At 34.0% G+C, this 18,525-nt stretch overlaps 1 protein-coding gene across 2 annotated transcripts in view; it reads left to right on the top strand.

The window, feature by feature from the left end:
• LOC150082640 (1-acylglycerol-3-phosphate O-acyltransferase ABHD5-like) overlaps positions 1-18,525 on the top strand; it is a 57,905-nt gene that overhangs the window by 11,997 nt on the left and 27,383 nt on the right. The gene's annotated exons all lie outside the window — the stretch shown is intronic.

Raw genomic sequence — 18,525 nt, 5'->3', positions numbered from 1 at the left:
AAGTAAGCTAATTATTGTTTTGATTGAAAAAGACAAAATTCCTACAATTGTCTTGAATCGAATCTGGACAGCTTATAAATGACGGACAGTGATGTATTGTGCAGACTAAGCTGACACATAAAACAAAGAAAGTAAGAAGACAATTGATTATGCCATAGAAACTTGATATAATTATAAGACTTAAAGAAAGGTGATCTTCATGAGCTGTGTGAACCTTTATCAGCAAAATGGATGGATTTAAGAATGTTGCACAAGCGTGTGTCAGTGGGATGAAGCTAGAGCATGACAAAAACAAGGAATGCAGTAATGCAAAAATTGGAACAACTTAACTTGTTGGATCAACGTTTATAACCATTAAAGTATAGATTTCACTTTCTGCATTATCTAAGAGAAACTTCTTTTTTAGTGGTTGAAACTTTTAAACAAAAGAAAGAGGAAGAAGGGGCAATTTATATTAAAGGATTTTAATTTTAAAGCCAAAACAGTTGGTTTAAGCATTAAGAATCATGTAAATTTGCATAGCCTACTTATAATGGGTGAAAAAGTGAGTGCAGACATGGGAACAAAAGTTTTCCAAAGTAATTGGAAAAGGTCATTGAGGAAGGAAGATAATTGCCAAAGGAGATTTTTAATGAGGTGACAATTTTTTTCAAAAGGAATACAGTTTAGCACATTAATTTTTGAAGGTTGAAAAAAAAAAAAAAAATGTACCAGACTTCAAAGTATCAAATGACCATCTCCAAGATACTTCTTTTAATTGATAATTCTTCTGGAAATCAGTAAAGATTATGTCAGTTACTGAATTTTCCCCCTTCCAATACCCCCCATTCTCAGAAGTATAGCACAAGCTTGGGGTGTGTGCAATGCTCCTATTGGAATATCTCTTCATCTGAGCCTCAGCTCTCCACTTCATTGATTTAATTTAAAAAGTTAATATGTTTGGTCTTTTAATTTTATATATAAAATTAAAATCTGCATATTAAATGAATTTTTGAACCCAGAGAATGAACTGTAAGCTTTTTCATACAAAGCATTAGAAATTGAATTTTCACTATTGCTTACAAGCTTATTGAGTCCATAGCAATGATTGGATGTATTGACATCATTTTATATAATAGTCTTGAGAATTAAAAACCAGAGATGCAATAATTTGAAAATTACAAAAGTGGTATTAAGACAAAAATTTCAGACTGTCACAATACTAATACAGAAATATTCTGAAAAAATTAATAATTTAATGATAAGTGAGGAACGCAAATAGAGAATTTAAGTTGATGACTAACTGAAACAGAAGAATAGTTTATCAGAAAGTTAGTAGGTATCAAAGAGGCTAGTGGGTATTCAACATTAAGCTTTACTTAAAGGAGCAAACTTAATGTTGTATCAGCTTAAGAAAAAGGAATTAAAAAAAAATGAATGTTGCTTATCTATTACTCATTCCTGCTCCTCCCCATTTTAATAGGATGTCCATAAAGCTACAAAACCCGAAAACCATAAGGATCAAATAAACATTTGAGAGGTGAATTTCATTTAGAAATGAAAAACATGGACATGTTCCCTGATAAATTCTCTGTTTGAAATAGTTAGGTGGTGTTAGATTAGGAGAGTGAGAAGATCACAGTGCAGTAGCAATTAAGTGATTCACAAAGAAAATACAGTATAAAAACTCCCCATTGAAGGTTTTCAGTAATGTGCTGTCTTGCTGAAATTAATAATAATGCCCAACTGGCCCCAGTAATGAATGATCTGTAGTAAGTTACGATAATTTCAAATCTCAAATTTTTGACGCTTGCCAGGAAGAAGTAATGTCACATACAATATATTATATGTATGTGACGTGTCGGTATCATGTTATGTCAGTATGGGAATGTCAAACTGTAACAAACCTTTTACTCAGCCATCTCCCTTTCAAAGAGGTTTTTGCTATATTACTGTATTTTAGAAATATTATTTACTTTTGATATATGAACTGTGATCACAAAGTTTGATGACTGACTTGTATCTTGAAATTGTGGCATCAATGCATTTAGTGACTCATCTAGAAACAGTAATGCATGAATTGCCTGTTTTTCTGCAGTCAGCCTGAATTATTGTGCATTGAATAGGTGTTTTATGTGTTTCATTGCATTTTAAAATGAGTGATTTACTGAGCAGTGAATATGCATAAAATTAAGGATAAGAACAATAGAAGCTCACAAAACGTTAAAAACAGCTTTTAGATGAGATGCTGTGTTGTTAAAAAACTTTTTCAATGGTTTGCAAAGTTTAAAGAAGACCGCTTATCTATTCAAGATGATCCCCACTCTATCCCTTTTCAGAAACCAATGATTCAGTTGCTCGTGTTTGCGATCTGATCAGGAGTAATGGACTTTTAACTATCAGAAAAGTTGTTTCACTACTGTAAGAATTGGTTTCACTACTGTAAGTAGTGAAACCAGTTCCTGGTATTTCTTATAGGACATGTCAATCAATTTTAAAACAAGATTTAGGAATGTGAAGCCTTTCGGCTAAGTTTTGTGCCTTGCCTCTTTGCTGTTGACCACAGAGGGCGGCGAGTTCTCGCATGTCAGGATCTTTATCAACATGTTGCTGCTGATCTACACTTTGTCTCTTCCATCATTAATAGTGACAAATTGTGGTTCTATGACTATGTCCCGGAAATAAAGACAAGTCTCTCACTTGGCCTGGGAGAAAATGAAGTCTCCTCCAAGGTCAAGAAAAAGCAAGACAATCCCATTTAAATGTAAAGATCATGGTTATTGTATTTTTTCACTCATAGTGCATTGTTCATTATGAATTTGTACTGCATGGTTATGGCAGAAGATCAGCTTAGTTTCCAGAATAAAATCTGAATTAGCTTCTCTCAACTTAGCGGAGAAAGAATTTACCACATATCACTGCATAATCCACCAGGAGAATTTATATGCAGGGTGTTACATTTGAAAATGTTATGCATATAGTTGTTTCAAGCATAAATTTTATAAAATCATGAGCACCACTGAGCCATCACCAATTTAAACAATTTCTTAAAGAGCTTGACACTGAATATGGAAGTCTTCTATACTGCTGTGAGATTTGTTGGTTGAGTAAAGGAAAAATGCTACAATGATTTTATAGCCTTTAGAGAAGAAATTTGTACCTTTATGGAAATGAAAGGCAGAATTTCCCCAGAACTTAAAACTTAGTGACTTGTGATCTTGCATTTCTCATTAAAATTACATCTCATTTAAATAATTTGAATTCTAAATTTCGGTGGGAGAAGCAGTTAATTTATAAACTATATGCTCACATCAAAGCCTCTCAAAGTAAAATTCAGATTTGGGAAAGACAGCTTAGGAGTGCTGACATTTACCATTTCCCTACATTAGATAGTCACAAGGTGTTTGAATATGTTTTCTAAGCTGATAAGCTAATGGCCATTGATTGACAATTTAGAATCAAGATTTAACGACTTCAGAATAAAAGAAGTGCATTTAACCTTTTTTCAAATTTTTGTACATGTTGATGCACAGGCTTTATTGGTAAGAAAGGATCTTCAGCTGGAATTAATTAAACTTAAGAGTGATGAACTTCTGAGACAAAAATTTCGTAATTGTTCTTTATTGCAATTTTACAGAAATCTCCCAGTAGAAAACTTTCCAAAAATTGTAGAATTGGCTAAGAAGCATGTTTTGATGTTTGGGAGTACCTATAAATGTGAACAACTATTTTCTCAAAATAAAGTTAAGTCAAAAATGATGATTGGCTGACATCTTGAAAATGATTTGCTAGTTGCAACATCTAAGATTCCCCCAAATATTGAAAATTTGGTAAAACAAATTGCAACCCCAAGATTATCGCTAAAATTTGGTCAGTACAAATATATTTTTTTCTTAAATTTTTCATCTACAATTTTAAACAAATAAAAATTATATAATTTTATTGCTTACATTGCAATCTTTGCATAGGAGGCAAATTTTTTTTTTGTTTTTGTTTTTTATGGTTTGCTAGGCAAAAGTGAAATACTAAAATAATTAATGATTTAGTGTGCATGATTTTTAGTGGGTAAGTATTGAATAGTCAAGTATACCATCCATTCATCTGACACAATAGCTGAGCCTGCCACTATCACACTGCTAATAATATTAGCAAAATTATTATTAACTCTTTGTTCCACAAAAGTTATGTAGCCTAGTTAAAATTCCACATTGTAAATACCAAAAATCTGTGAATGTTTCCCTAAATTCTTACTGCGATGATACTTTGCATGTACTAATAGCAATTCATCAATCTGTGTCCTGGCCCTCCTAAGGCAGATCTTTCCAAAGATCTTTCCAAAGTATGAATGTAATTTTTTAATTAAAATATAATTAAAAATATATTAAAATTCATGAAATTTATTTCTTTGCATGTTTTATACTTAGCAGCTGCTGAGCTGCTCTTTTTGAAACCTAATAGTTGTTTTCAGATGGCCTTAGTAAAGCTTGTGCATTGTACCACTCATCTTCCCTCTTTTTTCCTTTTGTTTACCTGCTTTTGGCCCAATAAATCATAAAAATGGACTTACTGAGTGGTGACTCTCAATTTCATATAAAGATTTGTGTATTCATTTCTTCTGCAGTTTGCTTTAATTTTCCCCATATTACTGCTATTATATCTTTAAAGTGGTTAGTTTGATGAAGATGTCTTCTGATAAAATACTTTTATGTTGTCACAGAATATTTAAATATATATCTTAAAATTTTGATCTGGAATGCAATCCCTGATTCACCATTATTTGTTATGGGTAAATTATACTCATTGAACATGTTTTCACTTTACACAGTACTTTACAAGAATGAATCTATCACAGATTATTAATTATTGGAAAAAACTTCTATCTAGCATTGTGGAAGTGGGTAATTTTTTTGACCGGTGCTCTATAAGCTTTGATTACTTGCAACATGTTGCCAATATTAATAACTTGAGACTACTAGGAAATTAATAAATTATCTGTTTAATGCGATAGATTCATTCTTGTAAAGTACTGCGTGAAGTGAAAACATGTTCAGTTAGTATAATTTCCCCATAACAATAATCAATTACTCTTTATCTAAATGAAAATTTCCACACAGCTATTCTACAACCATCCATTTTCAATTTAAAATTATCTCTCTATGTGTCATCTGCAAAAGAGCAAATAAGCCATCAGCATGTAATTGACTTAACCCTTTTAAAGCCTTATACACTTCAGTTATGTCACTATGTAGATACCTAGATTCCATAGACTGCAATGGTGCCTCTGTAGCCAGGTGAGAAGGAGCAGCAGTGCATAGCACACGTTTCTTGATTAGACCGGGGTTCGAGCCCGTCACCACCAAATACAGAGGATGCGGAAAGGTCAGGGAATGACCACCGCATATCCCGGAGCAATATGGCCTTAGTTGCTAATGCTCCTAAAAACCAAATAACAACAACATAGACTGCAGTATACAGTGAGTACAGTCTTTCTTGTAAGAATAGGAATATCCTTTTGTCCCCCCCCAAGGTAATCTTGTTTCTCTTCTCTGTATTCTTTACAACTGATCTATGTTCTTCCTAAGATGAGGTTACCAATTTGTGTGCAGTATTCCAGATGTGGCCTAAGCATTGCCTTACAAGAGGGTAATCACCCCTTTGTACCTGCTTGCAAAATTCATGTATATCGTGGAGAGAGTTCAATGAACTCCAACAGCTCATTTACGCTGCTCAGAATTGCTTGTTGGACTGTACAATTACCACTAGATTTTTTCGTGCTCTCATACTTCTAAGTTTGGTACTGCCCAAATGGTATGTATGTTCTGGGGTTACTGCTACTGAGATGCAGTACTTTGCATTTATCAATGTCAAACCTCAGTTGCTATTTTTTAGCTTATCCACTTAGTTTATAAATATCTTTTTGATTTTTCATGGTGATGTGTAATTTTCTTATTCAGTGTCATAGAATAGATATACTTTGATTTCTGTAAAGTATATTTCCAGATAGTACAAATGAGTTTCCTATGTGCACAAAAGTAAGCACTCTATTATGGATTGTTCACCCAATGACATCAGTCATTCTGTAAAGCAGCTTATAAGTATATAGGAATTGGGCATCTTTAAAAGTTGGTACAGAGGTTGTGAAAGAATGACGGACAGAATTAAGAATAGTTGTTAATCAACACCTACTGTTTTTGACACAAAATATTTCTGAATTTTCAGCTCATCAACAAAATTAATCTGGTGCATGGTTCAAACTTTAGAAACATACCCAAATGCAATTTGAACTTAAGATGTATTAAACCTCACCAAGAGTTGGAACAAAGTGATCCTGGAATGAGTGTTGAAAAAAAGCACCACTTTTTCATTCCAAAATAGATGGTTGTGACATTTTACATGCCATTTTCTTAAGCATGGTATCTGCCAAATTTATTATTTTTCTTATAATTGAACAATAATAGTAGCTTTTGATTGTTACTTTGAGACTGTGTGTGTGACTGCTGATGTTTTTTATTGTGTGATGAAAATTTTTATTCAGTAAATTTCACAACTGGCATGTTGCTTTAATATTAAACTGTGATATCTATAAGATCTCCAAGGTGCAGAAAGTGGCACTTACAGAAACAAGGTCACTTTATCATCTGTTGTAGATGAAAGTAATTTACTTGGCTTATATGGGAATGCATGCATCATAAAAAAAAATATACCGTTCTTTTAACCCAGCGGCTGTAAAGCGTTTGAATTTTATTATTTGGCCTCTCTTCTAGTTTAATTTGTCATAGGAATGGATTACTAGTGTAGTATTATATTTTGAAAGGAAATGTTATTTGTATTGTATATTTAATGCATAAGCTGTTAATGGAAATTGTGTGTGTAGTGAAAGTTATTTATATACCATAAATAAAACACCAGTATGCATTGAATTTAAACAAAATATGAACTTTGATATTGGATCCCATGGCCTCTTTATCTTCTGACTAATGTGATCTTTGCAAAAGGAATGAAATATCTCTAATTTTGTAAATATTCCTATCTCTTGCTATAATGAATTTTTAAACTTTGACTTGACCTTGGATTTGTGTTATCATTCCTATTAAAAGTAACTTTGTTCATTAGTTTATTCATTCTATTTGAAATGAATATTTATTAAGTTAATTTTATTATACCACTTCTGTTTATCACATTTAATCATGTTTACTAAAAATAATTTAAAAATTCTACAGTATGCATATTTTATTATTTTAATCAGTAAACTAAATTTGGTCATCAAATTTACTTACGGGTACGCCCTCCAGAGTGCCTCAGTCTTAGGGTGTTTATCCCCCCCTTCTACAGTGTATGCATGTTCTGTTATACCCTTTTCTCTTTATATTTTTGATTTGCACATAACAAACCAACCATATCAAAAACATTCCCAGCCATCAGGAAATGTTTAGAATTTATCAATCTTTATCATGATCAGCTCTTTATTAAGGAAAATGTTTCTGAATTCAGAAGTAGTGAAGTATGGTTTTGACAGGATAAAAGCAACCATTATTTTGAATTAAATTATATCTGATATAATTGCTGTAATTTATATCAAAAGGTCTTGGTTTAAATCCCATTCAACAAGAAGAACCTTTATGAGCTTTGCACATTGGAGCCAAGTTAATCAGTATCAGACCAAGGCTGCATGGATTTTTAGTCCCCTGTAAACTATGGTTTTAAATCTCATAAAACAGGCAAACTGACCATAGAATATGGCACAAAAAAAACACCAGTGGTGGTTTGTGATATAAGAAAATGGCAAAATTTAATTATGAGTAGTGTTTTAAGTTAAAACTATAATGTATTCATAATTTTGCACTTGTCTCGTGTGCAAAGGCACAACAAAACTGTGTCTAAGAAAGCATTTACTGCCCTCTTGAATTGCAAATGACGACTCAACCATGCTATTTTGCTCTGATGATGTCTATGCTTGTACTACAGTGCATACTTAGAAATACCACTGAACATTATAGTTTCCAGGCTTGTAGTTGGCTGAAATCTACAACATAGCCAGGAGCCTCCACTGCTTAATTCCTTGGAAGTTTTGCTTTTATTCATTTTACTTTCCCCTCTAAAATACTGTACCTATTTACCTTTAATGTTAAACTGTGGTCTCACCTCACAGCCGACATGGTGCCATTTTGCTGATCTCACCAGGCACATTTCTTATATTTGTACCTTTTCAAGAGTCTATCTTTGTCTATTTTTATATTTTCTGTTTTATTTAGCTATTTTTATTATCCTTTAAATGTCTTGTAAATTCAGTGCCTGATTTTGTAAGTAGCATTAATTTACATAACTTTTCTGCTATTCTGTATTGAATTCATGTACTGTATTACTATTTCTAATTTGGAGGAAATGTTCTGGAATCACATCCTGATAGATGCAGATTAGAATTTCTACAAATTCATATTGTTAAAGTTGAAAAGTATTGTAATTTAGTATTAATTTAATACTCTAATAGCATGATAACCAGTTGTCTTGAAATTTTTATTAAAGGTATATATTTTGATAATTTTTATCAAATTATCAGAAATATATAAGAAATGGTTGCTTCGAAAAGTTCTAGTCCAACTTAAGGAATGAAGAGAACAATTGCCCCATATTCATTAAGCTTTTTAGACCCCTAAATTTTAATTTTAATGTCAATCTATAGGAACGAAGAGAATAATCACTCCATATTTATTAAGCTTTTTAGACCTATAATGCATTTAGGGCTTATGCCTCAGTCTGCGAGACAGTCTAGACTATGTATGAGTTAAGTGCAAATGCATCATTAATACACAGCCAATTCTAAATTAGCAAAATATGCAAATAGTAGATGACTTTCATCAACTGGTGAAATACCACCACTTTGCTTATTGGAGGCTTGAAGTGGTGAAACCCATGTTTAGTCTCTAGAGCAAAGTTTCTGGCATCCCCCTCCCCCCATACTTCTCCTTCAACCCATGCATGGTACTAAGTACTATAGGTTTTGATACCTTTCGTGTTTGGGGTTTTCATAAAAAAAAAAAAAAAATTTGAATATTAGCAAAATATTCAAAATATTGCACCTTTGCAAATATTTTGCTAATTTAGAATTGGATGTGTATTAATGATGCATTTGCACTTAACTTATATATAGCTTTTTAGACCTTTTAATTTTAATGTCAATCTACGTAATGTTTTCCTTGCTGGCAGAGGTATGGTGTTTGAAGACAGAAGTTGGGTTGAGCGCTCAATATTGAGATCGAGGGGTCTGAACACAACTGTTTTGACAGTGGGGAAGATGTTTCACATTTTTTCGTAAAATTTATATCGCCTTCACAAAGAATTGTTAGCACGTTGGACTAGGAGAGTTGGTTGGAATCAAAAAATAAAGGTAATCCCTGTTGTTTTCATAATAAGAAAAGGTATATATTTAGGATAATGAAGGATAATATTTAGGATAATTCAAGCTAATGAAGGTGTACAGGTCTATGCCAAGGCATGAGTGAACAGGGGACTCATCCTGGACACATTTCTATGAGAGGTGCAAATATTAAATGTCAATCTATGTAATGGGGTGCAATGTGCTTTATTTTCCTGATGCTAAACTAGCTAAGTAAGCCCTGAAGTAATATAACTATAGTACTAGTATAAATTGATAATAATAATAAGAAAAAGGAAAAGACTACCTATCTGATTGATATAGCTGTACCCAAACTGGCAACCTGCAGAAAACCCATGGGGAAAAAATGAGAAAGTATACGAACCTAAGACAGGAGATCAAAGAGATGTGGCATATGCAACAAGTAACGACCATCCCGATTATCATGTCAACCACAGGTATAGTGCCAAAGACCCTACATAACAGCCCAGCAGCAATAGGTCTCCCAGCAAACACCTGTAGGATAGTTAGTTCCTCGACCAACAGTAACACCAGACATAACAACAACCATCCTGTGTACTTGTAGCAATACCCATCACGAGGTGGAACCCCCAATCAGGGAGAAATAATGAGCAATAATAATAGTGCAAAACATCATTCCCTGTGCAGCTGTAATGACAAACTGAAGTTTGCATATAATTATGGTTATTACACGTGATGTTTCATATTTTGAAACAGATCACGAGTTTTAATATCTTTGAACAAATAGTGCCCACCATTAAAGAAAAGTATACTACTGTAACTGTAAACTTATAAGGATTAAGTACTATTTAGTATTAGTAAGCAAATGATGTAAGCAAGCTTATACAGTATAAACCAAAAAACAGCCAACACTTCCCAAATCACCTGTCCATCCCCTTTAACAGTTTGTCTAGTTCTTCCTTGAATTCATTCAAAATCCCATGTCTGCAACACCAGATGGAAGTTTGTTCCAACAATCAACTATTCATGGCTGAAGGGAAATTTCTGCACATCTTTCCTGCAACCGTTCTTTTTTTCAATTTGAATTTATGTCCCCTCATGTGTAGTCTGAGCAAGAGGAAGGATTCCATCAGCATTGAGCTTACTCAATCCATTCAAAGTCTTAAACACCTGAATCAAAATTTTCAGCTGCCTAGTTTCCAGATGCTTCAGTTTACAGAACTGGAGCCTTATCTGGTAAGTGCATCCTTTTGCTCCCCCTCACTATTCTTGTTGCTATTCTTTGTACCTCTTCCAACCGATCCATGTCCTTCCTAAAATGAGGCTACTAGACCTGTATGCAGTACCCAAGATGTGACCTAACCATTGCCTTATACAATGGCATAATCACCTCCTTGTTCCTGCTCGCAAAATTGACAGAACCCCATGACCTGTTTTAGCAACCCAATTAACCAGATCTTTTTTGTTTTCCACTCCTCAGAGTGTGGTACCACACAGTTGGTACGTTAATCTGGGATTACTGCTACCCATATGAAGTACTTTTCATTGGTCAATGGAAGGTACTTCATAAACTTCAGTTGCCATTCTCAGCCCATCTGCCTAATTTTTCTAGATCTTTTTACAGTAGCATGCCTTGCCAAACCTTTGTATCATCTGCAAACTGAGGCATTTAGTCTAATATGTCTTCATCAATATCATTAATAAAATTAGTCCAAGAAGAACAGTGTCCATTGATAGCCACTCTGTCTTCAATGACTTCTTCCACTCAACCAACCCATTATCCATAGCAGTAACTTGCCCTTAATGCCACACTGCTCCAATTTGTATAGCAGTCCTTTATGTGCAAGTGTTAAAAGCTCTTCTGAAATCTAGATATATGATGTCAAAATTATTAATTGAATCCAGTTTCTTTGTTACTGTGCCATAGTATCCGCTTGCTCAGACAAGATCACCCCTTAACAAATCTATGTGCTGATGGTAGTAAAGCTTAAAGCGTTATAATTGAGTTTTTTGAGTAAAAATCATTTTTTAAACTATATAGAATTTAAATTTTATATTTCAGATATAGCAATCATTGACTTTTATTTTGTTTTTTTTTGTTGACTTGTTTGTAATAAATACAATGTAACCTTGAATTTATATAATCGTCTTTTTATTCCGGTTTTATATTCATTCTATATGTGATCATTTTGATCTTGGGATTAACAGTCATACTTAAAAAACATGTAATTTTATCTTATGGAAGTGATAGGCCTGACATAGCCAAGTGGTCAAGAACGTGAGTGCAGTAGCACACGCTCTTTGAGTGGACCAGGGTTCAAGCCTGTGACTACTAAATACGATTTAACATTTGTATTGATTGATTTATTGTAAACTCCACTGACCTGGTGGTCGTGCCGTAGTATAAACAAGAACATTTTTTTAACCCCTGGCTTGTAGCCATGAAGGTATTGTGTACGGCGTGTGCCTTTTGTATGCAATAAAGAGTTCTTCTGTATGACATGATTACCTAATCACTGTAGGTAGGGAAACATCCACTTCGTTTCATAGTCATTTATCGCTGCAAAACCTTATATATTGGTTTGACTAATTGTAATACATGCCATGTCTTTCTTCTGTACACTTTTACACAGGCCAATTTGCATGTCGTGTGGCAAAAAAACCCTGCTCTCTCTACCTGAGATAGGCTAATTACAATCGCATTTTGAAGAGGTCTAAAGACTCGTGGAATTGAACCAGGCCTGTCCAAATAAATGGTAGGCAGCAGTATATCATATGGAATGAGTTTCTAGAGGACCTTATCAAATAAATTTTTTAAAAAAAATTCTATTGTATTTAGCATGTATTTTTTTTTTTTATTGGCATTCATATTTCTCTGACAATTACTTGCTTATTAGCATTAGTACTGGCATATGATGCAAGAAAGCAAGCAGCATCACCCCAAAAAAAAAAGCCACTTCCCATTTCATCTATCCATTCCTTCTAATAGTTTGTCTAGACAACAGATGGAAGGTTGTTCCAGTAATCAATGCTTAAAGGCAAACATCTGCTCTCTTAGTGGTTACAATCATCCTCAATTTGAATTTATGCCCCTCGTGTAGTCTAAGCAAGATGAGAACCCATCCACATTGAATTTGCTCAAACCATTGAAAGACTTAAAATACCTCAATCAGATCACTTTGCAGGTGCCTAGTGTCCAGACACTGCAATTTGCTGAACTTAAGCCTTTCTAGGTAAGAGCAACCCTTTGTTCCCCTCACCAATCTCATTGATCCTCTCTGTACTTGTTCCAGTAGCTCTGCATCTTTCCTAAAATGAGGCCTCCAGACTTGTATGCAAAACTTCAAACGTGGCCTGGCCATTGCCTTATACAATGATATAATTATATTAGAATAGAAATTAGAATCAATTCAGAGCTCGACTGGATAGTTACCTGTATGAGGGAAGCATATAATTTATATTTTCTTATCAACTTGATGGGTTTTTTTTTTTTGCATTATATGGTGAATATTATTATTTTTACCACATGGTTAAGTTACTCTGGGGTTACAACTATCTGTATGCAGTACATGTACTTCACATTTGTCAATGTTCAACTTCAGTTGCTATTTCTCAGCCACGTGCCTAACTTTTCTATATCCTTTTCAGTAGCATACTATCATTAACCACCCTGCCAACCTCTATAACATCTGCAAACTTGGACATTAATAAAGACTATATAAAATGAATTATATACATCTATAACCTTTCTTGGCATAAGCATATCATAAATATTGCTTCCTCTGTATTGAGAAAAACTAGGTTTTTGCTCTTGGCATTCTTTTTTTTTTTTAAAACAGCTACTGAATTTACAAATGCCATGGAATGTTATTCTCATATCAAGGTTGATATTTTCAAGTCTTCAACTTCTCAACTAGAGGCGTTAGACTCCTTTTTAAGAGATGCCTGCAGATTTCTTGAAGACTGTGCTGCACTAACATGCTCATAGCACCCTGGTGTGGCATATTGTGGAAAAATATTTTCACTTATCCTCCTTGCATAAAAATATGTGATCTCATGACTTTACATTAGCAACATTACAAAGGTTTGTGTGATTTATGAATTTTATATAAATTTTATGTTAACACTTTAGGGCCACATGTTGCTTGCCAGCCTACTGACTCTCTCATATATAGTCTTTTCTGCAATGATTACAGAATCTGGGTCATGTTGGGCTACACTGTGTGGTGTTGCTTCTAGTGCTGCATGCAAAGAATTGAAGTTCCTCTGTGTGCGCAAAAATTTGAAAAATCACCAAAAAAAAAATTTAAATTGTTAATATTTTTGGTTATCTTTATTTTCAATCTTTTCTGAATACAACTATGAAAAATTGATATTCTACGGGGTGATTCTAAATTATTGTCGGGGTTTCTGTGGCCTATAATTTTCAAACTGGAAACAACAAAATAAAACTGCTTACGGAATATAAAAGTGTAACTCAGAAAGTTTTATTTGGCAATGATGTACTTCCCACATTGATATCTGGGAGATATTGACGGCATTACTTCAAAATGGCAACTGTTCAAGAGAAGGCCATGTGCGTACTTTGATATTTCGAAACAACATTATCACAATGCAAAGTCGTTACAGAACTCGGTATAGAAAAGATTCACCTTCAGATAATGCTATCTGACATTGGTTAAAGCAATTTCAAGAGACTGGTAGTGTTCTGCGCCGAAAAGGAGCAAGAAGACCGAGCACTTCACAGGAAGATGTTGATTGAATCCAAGAAGCATTTTCTCGAAGCCCACAAAAATCAACTAGATGAGCTTCTTTGCAGTTAGGTATACCACAAACGACTGTTTGGAGGGTTGTTCATAACTGCCTTCACCTCCATGCCTACAAACTGCAGATTGTGCAGGTTTTAAAGCCAAACAATAAACTCCACAGTTTCCAATTTGCCCAAGACATTTTGTCAAACATCGAAGCTGATGAAAATTACCTTCGGAGATGGAGATTTTGTGATGGAGCAACGCTTTACATATCAGGGAGGGTAAATCGTCATAACTGCAGAATATGGGATCAGAAAACCATTCGAGAATTTGAAAGAGATAGTCCAAAGGTCAATGGCTGGTGTGCTTTGTCATGCTTGGACGTTTTGGGGTCCTTTTTCTTTGTGGAAAAAAACTGACAGCAGTGAGCTAACTGGACCTGCTACAGCTGTATCTGTTACCCCAGTTGGAAAATCATTAGCCAAATGTGGTGTTCCAGCAAGATGGTGCACCGCCATATTGGGGTCTTACTGTCCGAGAATTTCTTGACATGTATTTTTCTGGGTGCTGGGTTGGGCGTGGTGGACCGACTGTGGCCTCCGCGCTCACCCGATCTTACCCCTGCTTGATTTCTTCCTGTGAGGATACGTGAAGAATATTGTGTACAAGACCCCTGTGGCCTCCCTCAATGAACTGAAGCTCAGAATTGTTGCTGTGGTCGAAACAGTTACACTGCAAATGCTGGAGAATGCTTGGAGGGAAATTGAGACATCTTACGTGCCACGAAAGGCGTGCATTTTGAAGTTGTTTAGCATTTTGCAGTATTGATTCTATAGGTAATAAAACTTTTTGAGTTACACTTTCATATTCCGTAAGAAGTTTTATTTTGTTGTTTCCGGTTTGAAAATTATAGGCCACGGAAACCCTGACAATAATTTAGAATCACCCTGTATATTTAACACATATATTTATATTTTTGAAATTAAAACTCCCTTAGACCTGTTGTGAGTGAATGCAAGTTTAAAAACCACATTTCAAGGAAATGCTAGCTCCATGAAACTTGAAGCACATACATCAAAAATTTGATTCCAGATGATGCATCAATGTCATGAAGCAAGAGAGTATTATCGATTGGAGGAAAGTGTGTGGAAGTGAGCTTGCTGTCAAGAACTGTATGTGGAAGATGCAAATTAACACTTGCATATAATTAGATTTAATGTAATCATGACTTTTTTCCTTTAATGTCCTAATTAATGAAGATTTCTGGAATTTTAGTGGAGAATCATAAAAACATTTGCAGAAAAGCTGTTCAGAGTTTCAACTGTGTGGACAGAGTAGTTGAAGCCTGAATTGCTGAAATATTGTCAGCCTCATTGACCCCATGCTCCTAACTCAGGTTTAAATGAAATGTGCACTAAACAATGTGTTGCTACAATGTTTCTATACGGGTCTAAGTGATGATCCAAATCTTTTTTTGCATAAGTTGTTCAACTCATGTTTGTGGGTATAGTTTATTATTATTATATATATATATATTTAAATTTTAATTGTTTATTTTTGTATATTTGCTCAAGTTTTTCTGCTATAAGTTTGTAGTCATTAAAAAGTAACCGTAATGTTCTGTGATAAAACATATGCTTAAAGCCCAGTTGCTCTTCTGAATGCTTTGAACAAGACTGAATTTTTAAAATGTAATAAAATGCATTGTGTTTAGTTTGTAGTAATAAGTAATAATAATAAGTTTTGAAAATAAGGTCTTGCTTAACATTTTATATTAACATATAAAAAAAAAATATATATATATATATATACATAACATATATATACATATATATAAAGATTTTTTATTGTATGTAGAAAGTGTGAAGAAGATTTGTTTTAAACCTATTGAATCTACGGTATACACCAGAAATGAACTCGACTAAATGGATAAGGAATGTAGCGATATATGAAAAAGAAAGAGACAGGAAATTAAAAATAAAAGGTGAAAAGGCAACTAAAATAAGATTACATTGCAGTGTTTTTCACAATTTCAGTGTCTCCATCAGAGGTCATCTACAGAAATTATGAGAAAGACGGCAATGTTCTTGCTTCTGTTTTCGACATGTTCTGTATGCTGTGGTACACATGTGCTGTAGCCATGTGATTTGAACGAAATTTTAAAAAAAATTTTGCGGTAAGAATAAGCTCTAATAAATTGTGCCAATAAATGTAATTATGTTAGGTAGGGCATACAGATCATGAATGAACTTACAGAAGCAAGTAAAAAGAATTGAAAAAACTAAAGTAATGAATATGCAGGAAGAAAGGGACTTATCGTTGCCTTGTAAAACTGACCAAATGATCAAGATGGTGGCATTCCGGTATATTTATGTGTAGGTATGCTAGTGGCTCCTAGCGTTAGAAAATGGTGTGGGGGAAAAAATAATAATTATGGTATGGTGTCTGAATGAAATTAAATGTGTGGTGAAGAAGAATGCTGTTAAATACATGGTTCCCAAACTGCCCAGGATAGTTGAGAGATATAACTGCATACAAACTAGCAGTGAAAAGCAGCTAAACCTTGTTAAGGCGAAAAATAGATTGGGTAAAGTAAGAAGGTAGTGTCCTGCATATTGTGTTCGGTAAACTAATGGCTCACAGGACATAAGAAGTAGGGGCAAGTAAAGCAGAAAGATGAATGAAGTAGAGATAAGTAGTTGGGCTCAGGTAGTTCGGGGTTGCAAACCCATTCCTATAGTTAGGACCTTGAACGATGGTCTGGGAGTGAGTGCATCGTGTATTTAAGGTCAGTCGTGTGAGTGAGAAAAATATATGGTAGGTATATAATGAAATGAAAATAAAACTCAAGTATAATTAAATTATATACATGTTTAATGCACTGTGTTAGGCCAATTGGTGGGTACAGGTTTTCTAAGCTGTAAGACACCACAGAGGCCTAGTGTATTGTATATACACTATTTACAAACTTGGTGTATATGGGTTTTTTTGTTATCAATTAATGATTATGCTGTCTATATTGATGTCCCATAGTTTTTATGTTTCACGATGTTAAGGGCTTTACAGAAGTGGTAGCAAAGATATGCTGTAGGAAAATGGTTGTTTGTCAGCTTTTTGTATGGCATCTTGATGTTATTGATAGTTATTTCTTTATTGTTGCAGATAGTTGCTATTCTGATGCTTTGCGCTAGTATAATGTTGGCATGCACTCCTCCAGATATATTGGAATGCCACTGTGTGAGGTTGACTATATTAAAATTAAATGCATCACGTTTGTTGTACAGGTTGATGGTAGCTTTGTTGTTTATTAATGTAATTTCAAGATCCAGGAAATAGGCTATAGTATCATTGTTTGTTTTTTCTAGTTTTAGTTCATTGGGGTATAAGTGTCCACATTCCTTGATGAAGTTTGGGCAGTTAATAACTATGAGGTCATCTATATATCTGTAGAAGTTAAGGTCCTGTGGAAATGATTTTTCAGACCAATATAGATATAGGTTAGCTATTATGCATGAAGCAGGACTTCCCATAGGTGTTCCGTTAGTTTGTAGATATACTGTCTTACTGTTGTATACAAAGTTATTGGAGATACATAAGTTCAAAAGGTTGTTCCAGTAATTGGTATTGCAGGTTATATTCTCTCTATATTTTGCATATATATCTTTGAGTACTGTTTTTAACTTGGTTTGGTTAATACTTGTAAGCTGTGGAAGTCAAAAGTTTGTATACTGGTAATATTATTCTAAGGATTTTAATACTGGTAGGTTGTTGCCTATGATTCTGCTATTTTGTATGATGTTTAACAAGGGTTGCAGTAGTCCCTTGCTTCCTGCATATTCATTACTTTAGTTTTTTCAATTCTTTTTACTTGCTTCTGTAAGGTCATCCATGATCTGTATGCCCTACCTAATGTAATTACATTTATTGGCACAATTTATTAGACCTTATTCTTACCGCAAAAAAATTTTAAAAAAATTTTTATAATTTCATTCACAACATGTGGCTACAGCGCACGTGTACCATAGCATACAGAACATGTCGGAAACAGAAGCAAGAACATTGTCGTCTTTCTCATAATTTCTGTGGATGACCTCTGATGAAGACACTGAAATTGTGAAAAACACTGCAATGTAATCTTATTTTGCTCACCTTCACCTTTTATTTTTAATTTCCTGTCTCTTTCTTTTTCATATCATATATCGCTACATTATCTTTATCTATTTAGTCAAGTTCACTTCTGGTGTATACCGTAGATTCAATAGGTTTAAAACAAATCTTCTTCACACTTTCTACATACAATAAAAAATCTTTATATATATACACATTATGGCTGTAGGGTACGTTTTGCTATTGAAGTGTCCCTGATCCATAATCAATGTTATCTTCCTTTTCATACTGTTACGTTCCACCCTCAATGATTAATTAGCTTCTTAATACAAT

This window comes from Mastigoproctus giganteus, chromosome 7, assembly GCF_048544385.1.
Source record: "Mastigoproctus giganteus isolate SK-2022 chromosome 7, ASM4854438v1, whole genome shotgun sequence".
Lineage (NCBI taxonomy): Eukaryota > Metazoa > Arthropoda > Arachnida > Uropygi > Thelyphonidae > Mastigoproctus > Mastigoproctus giganteus.
Note: the sequence above shows the minus strand (reverse complement) of the source record. Positions and strands in the feature narration are given on the sequence as shown.